General features: G+C 35.6%; 1 protein-coding gene and 1 non-coding gene across 5 annotated transcripts in view; one reads left to right on the top strand and one right to left on the bottom strand.

Annotated features, from left to right (window-relative positions):
• Positions 1–16795, bottom strand: part of LOC138710424 (uncharacterized) — a 314477-nt gene that overhangs the window by 163671 nt on the left and 134011 nt on the right. The window lies entirely within an intron of this gene.
• TRNAY-AUA (transfer RNA tyrosine (anticodon AUA)) lies at positions 3220–3291 on the top strand. Its single transcript has one exon. It is a non-coding gene; the product is annotated as a tRNA-Tyr (tRNA).

Raw genomic sequence — 16795 nt, forward strand, 5'->3', positions numbered from 1 at the left:
CAAGAAGCACATTCAGAACTACAGCAGTCGTGTATTATCTGAGTTCTCTCCATGCACTGACAATGAGTTACCAAAGGCTAACAAATTATTCCCGAACGAGTTGCTCGTGTTATTTATAATGTTTTCACGTCGGTTGACCAATAGAAATAAAAGGATCTCAAAGGTTTAAAAAAAGTTATATCCAAACAGTGACTTAAGACTCCACACGATTTATATGTTTCTAATTCCTTATGTAACAACAAACTGAAGTAGATGGTGAAAAATAACAATGAAGTAGATGGTGAAAAATAACAATAATTATTGTCATTACTTCATTCATAAATGTATCGACTATTTGTATCAAGACTTAAGGTAGAGTTTGACTCATACTGAGTAATATAAAACCTACGTAGCCACATGCAACATTTCTTCCAAATGAATAACTACAAAGTAAGTAGGCAAATGTATAGTGAGGTTCAAGTACGAACAGTTCCTAGACAGCAAATATTGCCATCTTGTCAGTGTTGCCAACTGTTACCAGATATCACTATATGAAGTAAAATCACGATCCTACGTACTGACTTATTTACTTACCGTACTTTACATTTATATTGCAAGGTTATTCTGAATAATTCAATAATTTTAACATATTTTCATAGGCAAACTATACGAGAAAGGGATCAACATGTTAGGTATTTTGTTTGGCAATATGAAATTCATTGGTTTGACTGAACAATTTATTCATGAGACCTAACCTAAAAATGTATTTTGTTTTACCACATGAAATTATTAGTACTAACTCCGAAAACCGAATATCACCATGAAATACAGTATATGCTTAAGAATATTTACTCCTAATAATTTTGCTTTTCCAGTTATAATTGCTGTCTCCGTGAGGATAATTCATTCTTCATTATCTTCTTTCGGTTAAATCTGAAAGAACGGAACGCCAGTAGGGGAAGTTATCCCCGCTATCGCAGTACGCTTTCGCTTTCCTGGTGGAGTCGCTGCCATGCTTTTTCGTCTTTTTGACATCATTGTAATAAAAGTCTAAACACGAAAGAAATTCTTTAAACTGTGATGATATTCCTATCGATTACCCACCTGCATTATCACACCCAAGTATGTTATATTTATTTACATTTACTTGACTATAGTCTTGAATTGTAATCACAACGCAACACATAAAATTACTATTGTGCGAGATCGTGCGTATTTGCTTGGTTTCCGCACAAAACCAATCCGCGGAAAGTCTAAAATTCCATATTCAGTATTCCCAACCTAACACACACAACAATTTCCCTCTTCTTACCGCTTAAGTGACATATTGATTTTATTGCTTTAGGCTTTTAACATATTATTTTTAGAGACGTTCAATATAGTAATAATAATAAATTGGAAACTTACCACTGCAATTTCACCTAAATTGCACTGTTAATTATTGTTTTTAAATATTTGCAAAAATTAAGTAAACTCTACAACTCCACTAAAGTTACTGCATTAGTGATGCAAGTAACATTAAGGAAGCTGTGAAAAAATCAACAAGATTCCAGACTCATCATAGACTGGGGGGAAAAAAAGACAGACGTATATCACGGCCTGCTGGAGTATAGTAAACACAGAAAACATTTTAAAGCAACAATGTTGAAGATAGACATTTTTGTTTTGCAAATTTGCCGTCATTGAACAGAAACCAAGATGGAGATTTCATTGCAACTAATTAGAAATTCCTCTTTCAGGTATGTAATAAACGATCTTCGCACAAAATAATGTACGATACACGAGCGGTATGTTTTCTTTCAATTCTCGGAAATGAAAAAAACTCAACTATGTTTCGCTTTTTCAAACTTTTCCTCGAACATGAAAACTTCAACATACCGCTCTTGTAACGCATATTACTATTATGTATTAATATTAATACTAATATTAAATAATTGTTAGAATGTTCACATTTCACTAGTTTCCAGTAACTGGCTCAGAAATCTAGTACAATTTTAATCCCAGGGAACTCCAGTACTGATAACATCTGTCTCAGCTGCCAACATAATAGTTACAAGATCACTACCATTTGAAGTATTTGTCAGTATCGAAATTCGAAACGAAGTTGGCAAAAGGAAATTCAACCTGAAAACCAGAAAATCACCACAATCCACTAGCATATGTAGTAATGGGGGAAAAATGGTTAGGTTTCACCCTTAGGGTATGAAGTAAGCTGATCTGGAGAAACTACTAAGTTTATTTACGAACAAACTCATCATGTTATATAAGTAGGCTATAACGTCATAGTGTTTTGAGATGAAAAGATACCGCGTGATAAATCTACAGAAAATGTAATGGTGTGTATTAAATTTGTCAAGAGAAAAAGCAAAGATAAAGAAGACACGAAAAGAATAGGCCTATACTGTATTCTGAAGGGAGCTGAAGTCAGTGGAAGAACTTGCTCTCGGAATGTTGGTAAATCTCTGGCTAAAGAAGAAAATTTCGGGAATATTGCAAAGGAACCTTAGAAAATCATCAGGTAGAAATATCATTTGTAAAGATGTACACGCGTAGGCATTGCGAAGGATAGCTCAGTAAGATTACAAAAATTACCTGTAATACAAATAGTAAGGCACAAAAATAAATTCTGAAACTAGGTTCAAACTTTAATTTAGGTAGCTTTTTCATCAGGCATACTTTTTTACACGATCATCCGCGTTTACTAACTTATAATTCAATACATGTTTAGCTCTGGAGAAGTAACATGGGGTATTTGAATATCCCACTGAATTTTGTTTTCTAAATGTTTTTCTGTTGGCTGCACTGGTATATCTGGCTTCCCGTTACTTTTCCTAACAATGTGTCATAATATGATGAAAGATAAGTGGAACAGAAAAAAATTCTCTCCGGACCGGGATTTGAACCCGGGTTTTCAGCTCTGCGTACTGATGCTCTATCCACTAAGCCACATCGGAATCCCATCCCGATGTCGGATCGAATCCTCTCATTTTTCTCTGTTCCACTCATCTTACATCATAATAATATATGATATGCGAAAAATAATCACTTGTGATTTAAGACGGCGCTTTTTCCGTCGGATCCCGGCCACTTAGTCACTCATAACGAGTGCACCTCTGCACATGTGTGGACATTGTGCCACTGTCATACATCTATGACGCAGTGCATGAGGGTAGGCTTCTAGAGGGAACCCAAGAGGTGGAACTTAAACTGAAAGGATTCGATCCGACATGGGGATGGGATTCCGGTGTGGCTTAGTGGATAGAGCATCAGCACATAGAGCTGAAAACCCGGGTTCAAATCCCGGTGCCGGAGAGAATTTTTCTCCGTTCCATTCATCTTTCACCATATGATGACGCAGAACAAGGAAATATCATATGTACTTCGGAACATCATAATAATAAATGTGTCATAAGTTAATACCTCTGTTGAGTTTGTGGTACGTGATTGTGTTATGGAGTTATAAAATGATTGGTGTCCGGAGAAATCCCACGTTACTCTTAGCGTTTTAGGTTAGAAATATCACTACTAAATTAATTAATTGATTAATTAATTTATTTATTTTGGTACAGTTAAGGCCATGAGACCTTCTCTTCCACACTACCAGAAGTGAAAAACACAATGAAACAATGGAAAAAAGTACCTAATATTAATAGTCATACTTAAATATAATAATAATTTTCATACACATTAACAAGTTTACATATAAAGAAATATTGACTAAACGTGATATATAATTAATTGATTTACAATTCATATCCTAATTCTACTTTGAGATAGGCCTAAATGACAATTTACACAAACACACAGAATAACCTATAAAAATTGGCTAACACTCACAAATCAATTTCATGTAAAAGTATGTCATTCTTAATTTTTAATTTAAATTGATTAACTGTTCGGCAATCCCTGATATGACGAGGTAAGGATTTCCATAGGCGACAAACTGACAGGGTGAAAGATGATGAATAGAAAGAGGTGCGATCATGAAGAATGGATGATAAAGCCTGATGTTGATTCCGTAACTTTTTAAGATATTCAAAGCGAGTTCTCAAATATTTTGGAGTAGAAGTGAGTAATATTCTAAACAAAACAGCCAAAACTATGCTGTTCTACGCTCCTTTAGGTGAACCCATGAAAGAACTTCAAAAGATGGAGTTATATGGTCAAATTTACGAGTATTGCAGATGAAGCGGACACACACATAATGAACACGTAGTCTTTCAATTAACAGTTGACAATTGACAGTTATATTTGTCAAGAGAGAATCGCAGTAATCAAAATGGGGCATCACTATCGATTGAATAATGTTTCTTTTTGTGGAAAGAGGCAGACAATTTCGCAAATTATTTAGAGAGTGGAGCCATGAAAATATTTTCTTACAGATGTGAGTTACTTGACTATTCCAGTTTAGATCTCTGTCCATTAATAATCCAAGGTTTTTTTACAGTGTCACTATACTTAATAAACGACAGCCTTGGTATGGTTTTGTCGTTAATTGTACTGAGCAAGCGCTATGTTCCATTACAATTGCCTGCAATTTTCCTGGGTTTAACCTCAGTTCCAAACTTTTGAGCCCGTAGATAGATAGAATTTAGATCTTCAGTCATTGTGGTCACTGCGTCAGTTAGTTCATTAGGACAAAAGTGTATATAGATCTGTAAATCGTCAGCAAACAAGTGCTGTATGGTGTTTGTCACGTCGTTAATATATAGCACTGACCCTTGAGGAACTCCGGACTTCGTGATGCGCCATTCAGAAGAGGAATCACCAACTAATGTACATTGCTGGCGGTCACGAAAGTAGGATTGAAACCAAGCGACAGCATTATCCGATAGATTCAAGTTTTTCAATTTACACAAAAGGAGGTCAATATTAACAGTATCAAAGGCCTTGCTGAAGTCAAGTGAAGTCAATAAAGTCAGTTTACTGTCATCCGTAACTTCTCGTATATCTTCATTGACTCTTATTAACGCAGTTGTGGTGCTATGGCCATTCCTAAATCCTGATTGGTAATCGTCGAGTAAATCGTTATGATTTAAGTATGTTATCAGTTACTTGTGTACAATACGTTCCAGCACTTTTGATAATGCCGTTAAGATGCTAATAGGTCTGTAGTCGTCAGGAGGAGATGGAGTTTTATTTTTTGAAGAGAGGACGGATAAGAGCTTATTTCAGAGGCTTGGAAAATTAGCAGTAATAAGTGAAGCGTTAAATATGTGTCATTGTAGGCAGTATTATGTCAGATATCATACAGAGTAATTTAATATTTATTTTATCTACTCCCTCAGATTGAGTAGTTGTAGATTTCAGTGCTCTTTCCAACGACCATTTTGTTCAGAACTGAGTTATGCTCACATACTGCTTGTTAAGAATGGATTCTAATCATTTATATACTTTGAATTCAAAAGCAAATCGTTTCTTAAAAGTCACTGTAAGATTGAAAATTCCCTCTATTTGCCACGAGTGACAGTCAAAATACTTTATTTTGTGAAAGTGAATATAGGAGATTTTAAATCTATAGGATTCAACTACTAGCCGTCTTTGAAAATCTTTATGAAGAAGTTCATGAAGATTTTCTGGATTTGGCGGAATATACGAATACGTACATCAGTGGTTAACGTGTGCAAAGGCGAAGAAAAGCGGTACCACCAGATTTTTTTATCACCGTATGGACCTACCTTACACGGACTTCATACAGTAGAACGAATAATGCAGTGGAAGGGTTTCACTCAAAATTTCGTAAGCTCGTACCCGAATGTCATGTGAGTATCAAGACAACCCTGGAAAATATCAGGCAATGACAACGAAAATGTGATAAGTAAGACGCGGATTCCTATGTAATTAAATATTCTTTTTGTGTGTGATAAAACACAATTAAAAAAGTTAAAAATTCCGAACATGAAGTTTCAAGTTTAAAACCCGAATTTTATTTCATATAAAAACACATGTTTTCACAAAAAATTATGTAAATACATATTTTCAGGAAATCTATTATAAACACATAAATCTTGGAGTTTTTTTACTTAAATAATTTTTTACAAGAACTTTTAAATATTTTAAAACTAAATCAATTATATCACTCAGAAGCACGTTATCTTTTGTAAGAATTCTTGGTTGCTTCATGTTTCTAAGCGGTGTGTGGTGTATCCGTGATCCATTTTCGTAATAGTATCGCCGCAAGTTCTGAGAACTGCTAGGCAGCATATCAGTGTTATTATTAGAGAATAAATTAACGTGGGCAAGGAGGAGAGATCTTACAACACATAATTAGGAATGTTTATTGTTGCTGAAGATGATTTCATTCCACGCTTTGTTTGTCAAACACAACAGATTGCTCGCGTATGAACATTATTTAATTTAAACAAATCTCTCGCCTCTCGCTCATGTCTATCAAGTAAGACAATATATCTTGTTGTGATTCCCTTTTATCGGGCTTCGTCAATCGATATCCTTCAAGATATACTGAAAGATGGTTATTTAAAAAAACGGTTTGGTTTTCCTATTAACAAATTTAAGCTTTTTGTGTGACACCATAAAAAAAGTCGAAACATCCAAAAAACCTGTTGTCTGAAACAGGGAGGTGCGTGCCGTGGAAATTAAACTAGACTCGCTACCAGGTTCAGAAACACAATTACTAAGGGACAAATTCCAGAATGTGTTTGGGAAAAACAGTAGATATAAAAAAATGTATAAAGTTGCTCAAGTATTGGAGGATGTGCCTATAAGTGAAATTGACGGTGTATGTGTTTGTGACATTCCTCTCTTTAAATATGCACGTCTGACGTCCTGTGATGTGGAAAGATCGTTTTCACAGTACCTATAAGTCGTTGTTCAGAGATAATCGGCATGCATTTGCAATGGAGAATTTGGAGATGACCTTTATTGTTCACTGCAATTCCCGGCCAACTACTAGCACTCAAGTGTGGTTGGTGAGTACCTAGTAACATTTTTTTTCAAGCTTAGTAAGGTATTTTTGTCATATTAAAAAAATATTTTTTTTATTTTTAGCAAATATTTTCGTACTTTTTAGCACATAAAAATAAATATATTTAAATTTTTTAGCACATAAAAATCAGCTCCCTAGTGATAAGCAGACTGCGTTCTAGGGTCACCGATTCGCGAGACTGAAGTTTGGAACGCACGGAGTATACGTGCCGTCATGGTCCATGGGGTGAGATGGCACTGTGAAAGTATAGTTAGTTTCGTAAGGCCGGGAATACACGGGCGCGTCGGGGCTTTAATGCAACAAGGATCGAATAGAATTCGGGACTTTGTTCGCTCGTTTGTACGCGATTTCAAGCACGCGCTGCGGCCAGAACGCGCACAGCTCAAATCCCGCGTAGCGATCTGTTCCCTGTCGGTTTTTCTCGCGAACACAAAGGGATTCGTTGCCGCAGTGTGGACGGGTTCGTTGCCGTTTATCTCGTGAATCGCGCACACCCCAAGCATGGAGTGGTCTGAAGTAGACTGGACCTCATAAATTATGTCCAGTCTTGTGCAATCCTGGTGATATTGATTATTATAATAAAAATAACGAAACGTGCCAGTGAACACGCAAGTTGAGACAGGGCTCCAAAACGAGGGAGAAAGCAGGATGATACTACAGAATTACTGGCAACCGCCATTGGAATTATGCAAGCCGCTGCTGGGACGTTAATTTTTTAATTGGTTATTTTTATGACACTTCATCAACTACTAAGTTATTTGGCAATTGACGAGATGAGGCCGAGCATTCGCCAAGATTACCTGAGGTTCGTCTTATGGTTGAGGAAAACCTCGGAAAAACACAATCAGGTAATCAGCCCAAGCGGGAATAGAACCCACTTCAGCGCAATCCCGGGTCAGCAGGCAAACGCGCTACCGCCTGAAACACGCCGATGGCTTCTGGGAAGTTAAAGTTCACTGTTGAACAATGTGAAGTCAAATAATTTTGTACTTTCCTTTCATCGAAAATGGTAAGTTAGCATATCGTGCGACTACTAAGAAAGGGATTCAGCAAGCTATTTATGACATTCAGGTGAAAGCAAAACGAAACTTCTTTGAAATGCCAACTTACTATGGACAACAACGTTTTCATTCATCTGGACCTTCATTTGATGTCTTCTTCCCAAATGGGTTATCCTAGACAACCTACTCAACCAATTATTATTCCCTCACCTTCCTCCGACTCTTTTCAGTCGACCTTTCAATGACAAAATCTCCAATTCCATTCTTACTACACTACACTCTGTCACTTCCGGATTCGAAACAAACTTTCTTGGCTCTCTTCAACATCAACCAGCCGAACCTCCGTCCCCAGAATGTTCATCACATAGGCTACTCCGATAGTCAAAACCAGCACGTTTAATATCTTCTGTTTTTTTTCTTATTATTATTTTTAATTAATTGAATAAAAATTTTGTAGTATTTGTTATATATATTTTGCATTCCTATGTTTTATTTTAAAATAATTTTCTTTGGCTGATTTAAAATACTCGTTTTGACTATACACTTAAATTGAAAACATCATATGACAATCAAGTTTTGATTACTCGAAAAATAGTACGTGTTTCTTTATTACAATGCAACTTCGAAATGTTATTGATTTTCCTTGGTGTGATATTTCGAATTTTTTAACTGTAGGCTAATTCTCTCAATGTTTCATTATTTTTATTGCAATTAAAATATCCCCATTAAAGATGCACATTATGTTGGTACTATGATTTAACTCATCTTGATATTTTCCTTTAATGTGCTGACAATTGCTGGGCAAACTTCTGGGATTATTTCTCCGATACCCTGTTTTGAAATTCGCAAAAGGTATTAAAGGCTTGTAAACGAATCCCTTGTCACCAAAAATCGTAAAGTCAGTGGGAACCTGGAATATTGACATATACAGTCAACCAAAAATAGTGTTTCACATACTTTGTTAATTACACAATAACATTATTCAAAGGATGAATTGAGTTTAGTACAATAAATACTGTCTTATCTTGACTTGAGATTGGTTCTCGCATTTGGTGGCTGATTTTTTAACGTTTGGCCCAATTTTCATCAATAATTATCCGTAATTAGTGGAAATCATCCGAGTAGTCCTAAGGTTTTTTATACTGGGCGCTGATTTCTTGAAAGTTTATAGCACTTAACAAATTACTCCCTAGCCGCTTCTTGTATAGCTCCATAGGTCTACGTTTCTTTCTGTTCAAAATGTATCTTATTACTACCAAAGCGCAAATATCAGTTAGCAAAGCTTCCTCGATTTCCATGGTCGTGCATCGTGCTAGATAGAATGGAACTAGAAAGGTGTTCGAGGCTTGCGCGCTACTCAGATGGATCGTATCGTGTGCACTGCTTGCTCGAGAGTGCAGTTTACTCCGCGCATTACATGTAATGCCATGAGGTGGATCCTTGCAATCAACATACGTACTTGAGATCCTGTTAGTAAACAAGTATATTTTATTTCTCTTCATTTATTTATTTCATTATTTATACATGCATATTTGTGTTAGTCTTAATTTCGCTGTTTTATAATTTACAATACTAAGGAACATGTCGAAAATTAAGAGTACCAAGCGTTCTCTTCAGAACGAACTTATATAGAAGTTCGGAAAGGAATATTTTCTTATTAAAGAAAAGAAACACTGTATTTTGCAAATTGTTAAAAAAGTATAAGAACAGATAGAACTCGATTCTTTCAAAAGCAGTGGAATAGGAAGAGGTACTTGGAAAATATTTAATTACTCAGTCAAAACTGGCCTTCAACATCAAAATCAGACATAGAACGTCATATAGAATATCATCGAGATTTGTGCATAATGTTGGTACATGCCAACATCCCTTTCAACATTATTTGAAAGCGTTTCTTGAAAAAAGTTACTTTGAGTGAAAGTAGGAGATGCTTTTCTTTTGATATGTTGTGAATGCACCTTGTAATTCGGTACACTGAATTGTGAATAAATGTATTTTATGTGCGTAATATATTTTCTTTTCTGCTCACACACAAATGATCATTTTACATTGTTAAAACTTTTACAATATAGTGTAAATTGAAACATTTAATGTTAGGCAATTATTTTTTTCTATTAGAAATGCACTGTATGTACTATATTGTAAACGTGAACATCTATTTTGTGTCCTATTGTGACCGAATGTTTACATGTTGAGGCAAGTAGTAACTACACTTTCAATCTTCCATTCCTCTCGATCTACTCAACACAGTGGTTCGTGAGTTCGTAACTTAATGCGTTTCGGTACCCTGGGCCGCAATCTGGTGATAAGGCAAATTCAAGCTGGTCATAATATATTGTCAATAAAAAAATGTATCACTAACCAACACAGGATTGAAGGAATTGCCCGAAATATTACAGAGAAGTACAGATAAAAGCTGTGACTGAAGCTCAAGTATTAACGCACTGGTTTTCCATCCAGGTGTACAGGGTTCGATTCCCAGCAAGGACTTGATGGAATTTGTGGTGGACAAAGCAAACGTTACAAAGGATATTTCTCGGAGTACCCCCGTTTCCCCCTATCATTCCACCAACACTCTCCATCTCCCCCTCATTTCATCTATCATCTGCAAGAGTAAAAATAGGCTCGAATGAAGTCTGCGGTAGTACGGGTTTCCGATGCTGGTATAGAAAGGGCTTGGTCTTCGGGCCCCAGAGGCTTAACAAACAATTCTTGTGCGGACGAGACCTGCCTCTATCAGGAGCTGAGGCAGGATGGTCCACCTGTCAGCATCGGATTCACAAATTCCACGAGGCCACCTGTTGAACTTGAACAATCATCGCATACATAGGGCGCACAAAGCGCTAAAGCATACCTACTTCCGTGCCATATCGTACCACCTGAGGTTAGATGAGGATCCACAGCTTCAGGAAGAAGAGGTTGATGTATAAAATAAATCATTAGAATGAAGTACGGTAGTTGTATTACTTACTTGTTCACGTATTTGTTGTAATTACTATAAATTTAATGTGAATTGATTTTGATATTTTTTGCAGTCTGCACTTTCTGGCAATACGAGTAGGTATAGTGGACATTGGGCATTTTTGCATATTGGATTTTTTGTGACATTCTTCGTTTGACATCGTGACTGATAGTATTATAAAGCAGCCGTGGCGAAAATGTGTTCGTGCGCCGAGCCACTGTGGATCCTGCAACGTGTATAGCACCTATGGAGGGAGGCGGACATCCGAAGGGAAAGTGAAGCAACTGTCTGACTTATTAAAGGTTTTTCATTTTGCTTACGTCAAGCACTTAAATAAAATTATATACAGTACAAGGCTACAAACTAATGTTTAGTACGTGTAACGAAGAAAGAAATGAACAAGAAAACAAAGGACACATTATCACAACCTAAAATTAATTGTCTTCAGAATGTCTCTGCGACAGAGTTTCAAAATCAGGAATTATGTCACTTACTGCCAGTCGTAGATGATCACGAAGGTATTTGTCTGTCAATCGTGATCTAAATTTGGTTTTCATTATTTTCATTGTTGAAAATAATTTTTCACAAACGTAAGTTGTAGCGAACATGGCTTCAACAGAGCAAGCGAAAGAACGAAGCTTAGGATATTTATTTTTTGGCAAAGACTTGAAAAGTTCAACATTTGTCAAGTCCTTACATCTAGCTTTCATTGTTACATCACATTGTAAATCTGTGAGTTTAAATTGAAAATCTAACCGCATTATTCGTACATCTGCTGAAAAAGGATCGACGTGCAGAGATAGTAATAATAATAGTAATAATAATAATGATAATAATAATAATAATAATGATGATAATAAAAATAACACTTAACCTTTTAATTGAGTAACATGTAGTATAATGTCGTTTTATGTTATACAACCGTTTTCCTCGTAATACTCGTACTTGTGAACAAATCATACATTTAATGTTCTCACCATATTGACAGCAAAAAAATGCATCCTCCCATTCTACTTGAAACGTTCGTTTTTGTAGAGGTACACGGTTTCGAGAGAGACATTGCGACGATACGCCACTCGCAGATCAGAGACAAATACAAATGGAACGGAGTTTGACTCCAGTGAGTGACAGGGTGGGGGTTGGCGGCGGTAGGAAGCAAGAGAAATGCATAGTTATCATTGCGAGCCACAATGTGCTCGCGAGTCGCATTTTCGCCACGGCTGTTGTAGAGGGATGAGTGGTAGTATAGACTAATCAAATTAAATTTAAAACCTTTTCCGAAACATTTAGTAAGAATTTATAATTAGTGATTTTTTATTAAAAACCGTTATGAACATATGTCCGACGTCCGAAAACATTTGGAGAGCAAGTATAATGAATTTGGTTTCATTCTCATTTAAACTGGACACAAAACTGCGTCTAACAACTAGAGAAGGCATGAAACAAAGAACTATAGAAGCCTGTGGGTCTCTCAGCTGTGCTGAAGTGCAATCACGGATGTTAGGAGGAGATCAGAACATTGTGTAGCACAGAGTGGCGAACATTTTGAACACTTACTATGAAGAGTGTACGTACATAAACAACATACAGCATTTCTTAGAAGATATCATTTTTGTTGCTTTGTGAGTAAACAGTAAGAGTTAGGAAAAAAAAGTTTCAGTAAAAGTTGTTTCTTTTTAAAAGTAGTTTTCAATGGTGCCTTCAATGACCCATGTTCTTATTTGAAATTTCGAAGTTTACCACAGGTACCCGTACTTCCGGTTTGTTACGGAAAATGGTACTACTACCAATCGATTCTTTACATTGGTTTTGGTTATCAAAATTTTTTTATGAATAACCAATATCATATAGGTTTCGAGAAAAAAGGCTGATATGAGTGGTCTGAAACACCTGGTGTAATGTGGCATATATTTTGAATGGTTCAAGATAAAAAAAATTATTTTTATTTTGTCAATTAACTATTTACGTGTAATTTATTTAGCATTATTTCAAGCTATATTTATGTATGGTATCATAGGTTGGGATGGAACTTATAAATCCAACCTTTATCCGTTAATTATACTACAGAAAAACGTATTAAAAATTTGTTTAAAAAAGCAGAAAGATTACCCAACTGAATTGTTGTTTAAACATTTCAAAGTTTTCAACATTAAACAAATGTATGATTTTATTTTATAGAAATATTTTCATAGAAATTTTAATAACTTTGAAAGATATATATACATAAATATAGAACTAAAAATATGAATTCTCTGCGTTTGTCTGAACCAAAATGTAAAACCAATGCAGCTTTTTATCATAGCATGAGTCAAGGTCCCAGATTATTAAACAAATTTTATTCCAATAATATTTTAACCACGAATTCTCTCCAAATTAATAAAAAAATTGGTATTGGATTTATAGTTTGGGTTTAAACATATTAAACACTATTTACTTTGTATTCACTCTCAACTTTAAATTTATTTTTGTCTGTATTGGAATTCCCTCCTGAGCACGAGTCTTATTCATTCAGGAGTGGGCTAGTTTAACTTTCATTGTATTTATTAATTTGTATTCATTTCAAACTTAATAGCAATAATAAATAAGTATGTAACATTCTCCATATGTAGAGGATCATTTTGGAGAAAGAAGTTTTACCCTAGGTCAATTCCTAATGGAGTTAGGTCAGTACAAAATTTTATTAAATAAAAAAAAATCTTTGGGCCCAATTCGATTTTCATGTTATACTTATATAAATTACTTAGTTTACTCCCAAGAATCATATTGCCGAAGAGTGATTTTTTACCCAAGAGTCGATGTATACCTTAATCTAGTTTAGTTTGATCTTATCCATATTAACTACTATTTCACTTAAGGAAATACTGTACTGTCCTTCGATATCATTATTTTCAATAAGCTAATAGTAAATACTGTTATGTTCGTACGAATATCTCAGAAAAGTGACACGATATGGTAAAACTGATATTTTATCTTTATTCTTTGATCACATATCTTCGTTTATGACATAAAAGAAATGATAGTTTGCTGACTAGTGTTGCTTGCGCCGCAATTGAATGCGTATAACTACGTAGAAAAAGCGCTCCGGAGTTCAGTATGACTTAATTTGAAAGGTCATGTGAAATCCAAGCCTTGTAAGTTACATCGCGATGAGGAAGTTAATTAACTCTCTTCATCGAGTCCTATGAGCAGAGGAACATATTATCGTTCGTAGGTAGTGTAAAAACTGACGCTTGTGAACATAATATCGTTCGTAAGTAGTGTAAAAACTGACTGCCGATTGTAATGGCCTATTCACAATCAAAATTAAACATAACGTAAGTGTTAAATTAAAAATGTAAACGTTACGGTAAAATCAAAAAGTCATACCTTCATTCACGATGGGAACATAAACATAACCTCAAAGATACTTGGTAACCATGGAAACATAACAACGACGTCATTTTCTCATATTCTGTTGTATATTTCAGTCACAGTCTACTATATACAGTCGCGAAGCTCAATACGTAGTAAATATGCAAACTTTAGATAGTTGCTCACCACTAGGATCGCTAATATCGCCTCATTACAGGCAATGCAAAATAGTACCGTCACAGTCTATTGTTTCTAGCACCCTCAAAACTCAAGCTTCGTGACTGTATATAGTAGACTGTGCTTCAGTGCTCTACGATTGTGTGTTGTTTCTGAGCAGAGGAACATGTAATTGTTCGTAGATAGTGTAAAAACTGACTGCCGACTGTAAAACTGTATAAGTCACCTACATTTTTTTGTCACTGTTCACTAGCTTTTCTTTCACACACTGTACTGTAAAGTTAGCCTATGTCGTGCGATATCAATAAAGAGACTCTTGAGTTTGTAATGATGTCACATTTCGTGTTATGAGGATTTATTCTAGTATGTTAAGAGTAGCCTACATTCAAAATGTAGGAGTATCAAACATACAGCCATCTAGATACATCACTAGTACCCAGTAGCCTATTGATGTGTAACTTTAAATTAGTACATGTCAACAATAAGTTAATATCTAAAATAATACAGTAATAGAAGCACAGTCAATAATAATTAATAATAATTTTGTTTTTAAACATGAACCATGAATATGGTGACATAGATTGAATTTCGGACACTCATGTGAACAAAAGTTAACTAGTAGCAGTAGTATTAGTTCAGCTTAATAGTAGTTGCAGTAATAATAATAATAATAATAATAATAATAAGTCCACACCTGTGGAATAACGGTTACCGCGTCTGACAGCGAAACCAAGTGTCCCGGGATTCGAATCCCGGTCGGGGCAAGTTATCTGGTTGAGGTTTTTCCCTGAACCCAATATGAGCAAATGCTGGATAACTATCGGTGCTGGACCCTGACTCATTTCACCGGCATTATCACCTTCATTTCATTCAGATCCTAAATAACATGAGATGCTGATACATCGTCGTAAATTAACCCACTATAATAATAATAATAATAATAATAATAATAATAATAATAATAATAATTTGCCATTAAAAACACGCATAAACTCGACAATCTATATCCCAACATTTTTATTACATATGCCGCCACGGTGGTCTATTGACTAAAGCGCTGTGCACCCGAGTTCGATACCCTGTGTATACATGAACTATAACGTGTTGGACAAGTCCGCGGTCCAGATAACACAGAGGTTTTCTCCGGGAGCTCCTGTTCCCTTGTGGCATCCCAACAAATCTCAATCATCACCTCATCTCATTGCGGTGTAGCGTAGACCAGTCTGCTAGGTGCACCTTGGGCAACAACTCTGTCGGCAAATTACACAACTGAAATTATTATTATTATTATTATTATTATTATTATTATTATATTATATCATATAATATATTATAGAAGAGCTTGCGGGAAAAACGATGAATGTCACATTTCTATTAAGGTTTACATAATGATCTAATTGAGTCTGTAACTGCGAGATGTAGTGCTATTTCTATAGAAAATAAAGGAAAGGATTACTATATTCGTGGTGATAATTCTCTTTTTTACCATTTTTCATAAGAACAACATTAAATTTCGCAGTAATCCATTGAATTAGATAATGACATCAACCTTAAGAAAACTGTGACATTCATCGTTTTTCCCGCAAACTCTTCTATATTCATTCATTCATTTAGTGTTCTGCCCAAGGGCAGGTCTTTCACTGCAAACTCAGCTTTCTCTAGTCTTTCCTATTTTCTGCCTTCCTCTTTGTCTCCTCATATGATCCATAGATCTTAATGCCGTCTATCATCTGATATCTTCTTTTACCCCGAACTTTTCTCCCGTTCACCATTCCTTCCAGTGCATCCTTCAGTAGCCAGTTTCTTCTCAGCCAGTGACTCAACCAGTTCCTTTTCCTCTTCCTGATCAGTTTCAGCATCATTCTTTCTTCACCCACTCTTTCCAACACAGCTTCATTTCTTATTTTGTCTGTCCACTTCACACGTTCCATTCTTCTCCACATCCACAATGCAAATGCTTCTATTCGCTTCTCTTCACTTCGTCGTAATGTCCATGTTTCTGCCCCATACAATGCCACACTCCATACAAAGCACTTCCTTAGTTCTTTTTCCAGATGTCTGCAGAAGATGCTCCTTTTTCTATTAAAAGCTTCCTTTGCCATTACTATCCTCATTTTGACTTCTTGGCAGCAGCTCATGTTACTGCTTTACACCCCAAGTATTTGAAGTTGTCCACTTGCTCTACTGCCTCACTTAGAATTCGAAAGTTTATCTCCTTTACTTTTCTTCCTATGACCATGGTCTTCGTCTTATTTGCATTTATCTTCATCCCATACTGCTCACAGCTGTTATTTAGCTCCAGTAGTATCATTTATTACACCGTTCTGCATTTCAGAACTTATTTTCTGTTGTTTTCAATCTGATGGGCAATTCTAAACG

Source organism: Periplaneta americana, chromosome 12, assembly GCF_040183065.1.
Source record: "Periplaneta americana isolate PAMFEO1 chromosome 12, P.americana_PAMFEO1_priV1, whole genome shotgun sequence".
NCBI lineage: Eukaryota > Metazoa > Arthropoda > Insecta > Blattodea > Blattidae > Periplaneta > Periplaneta americana.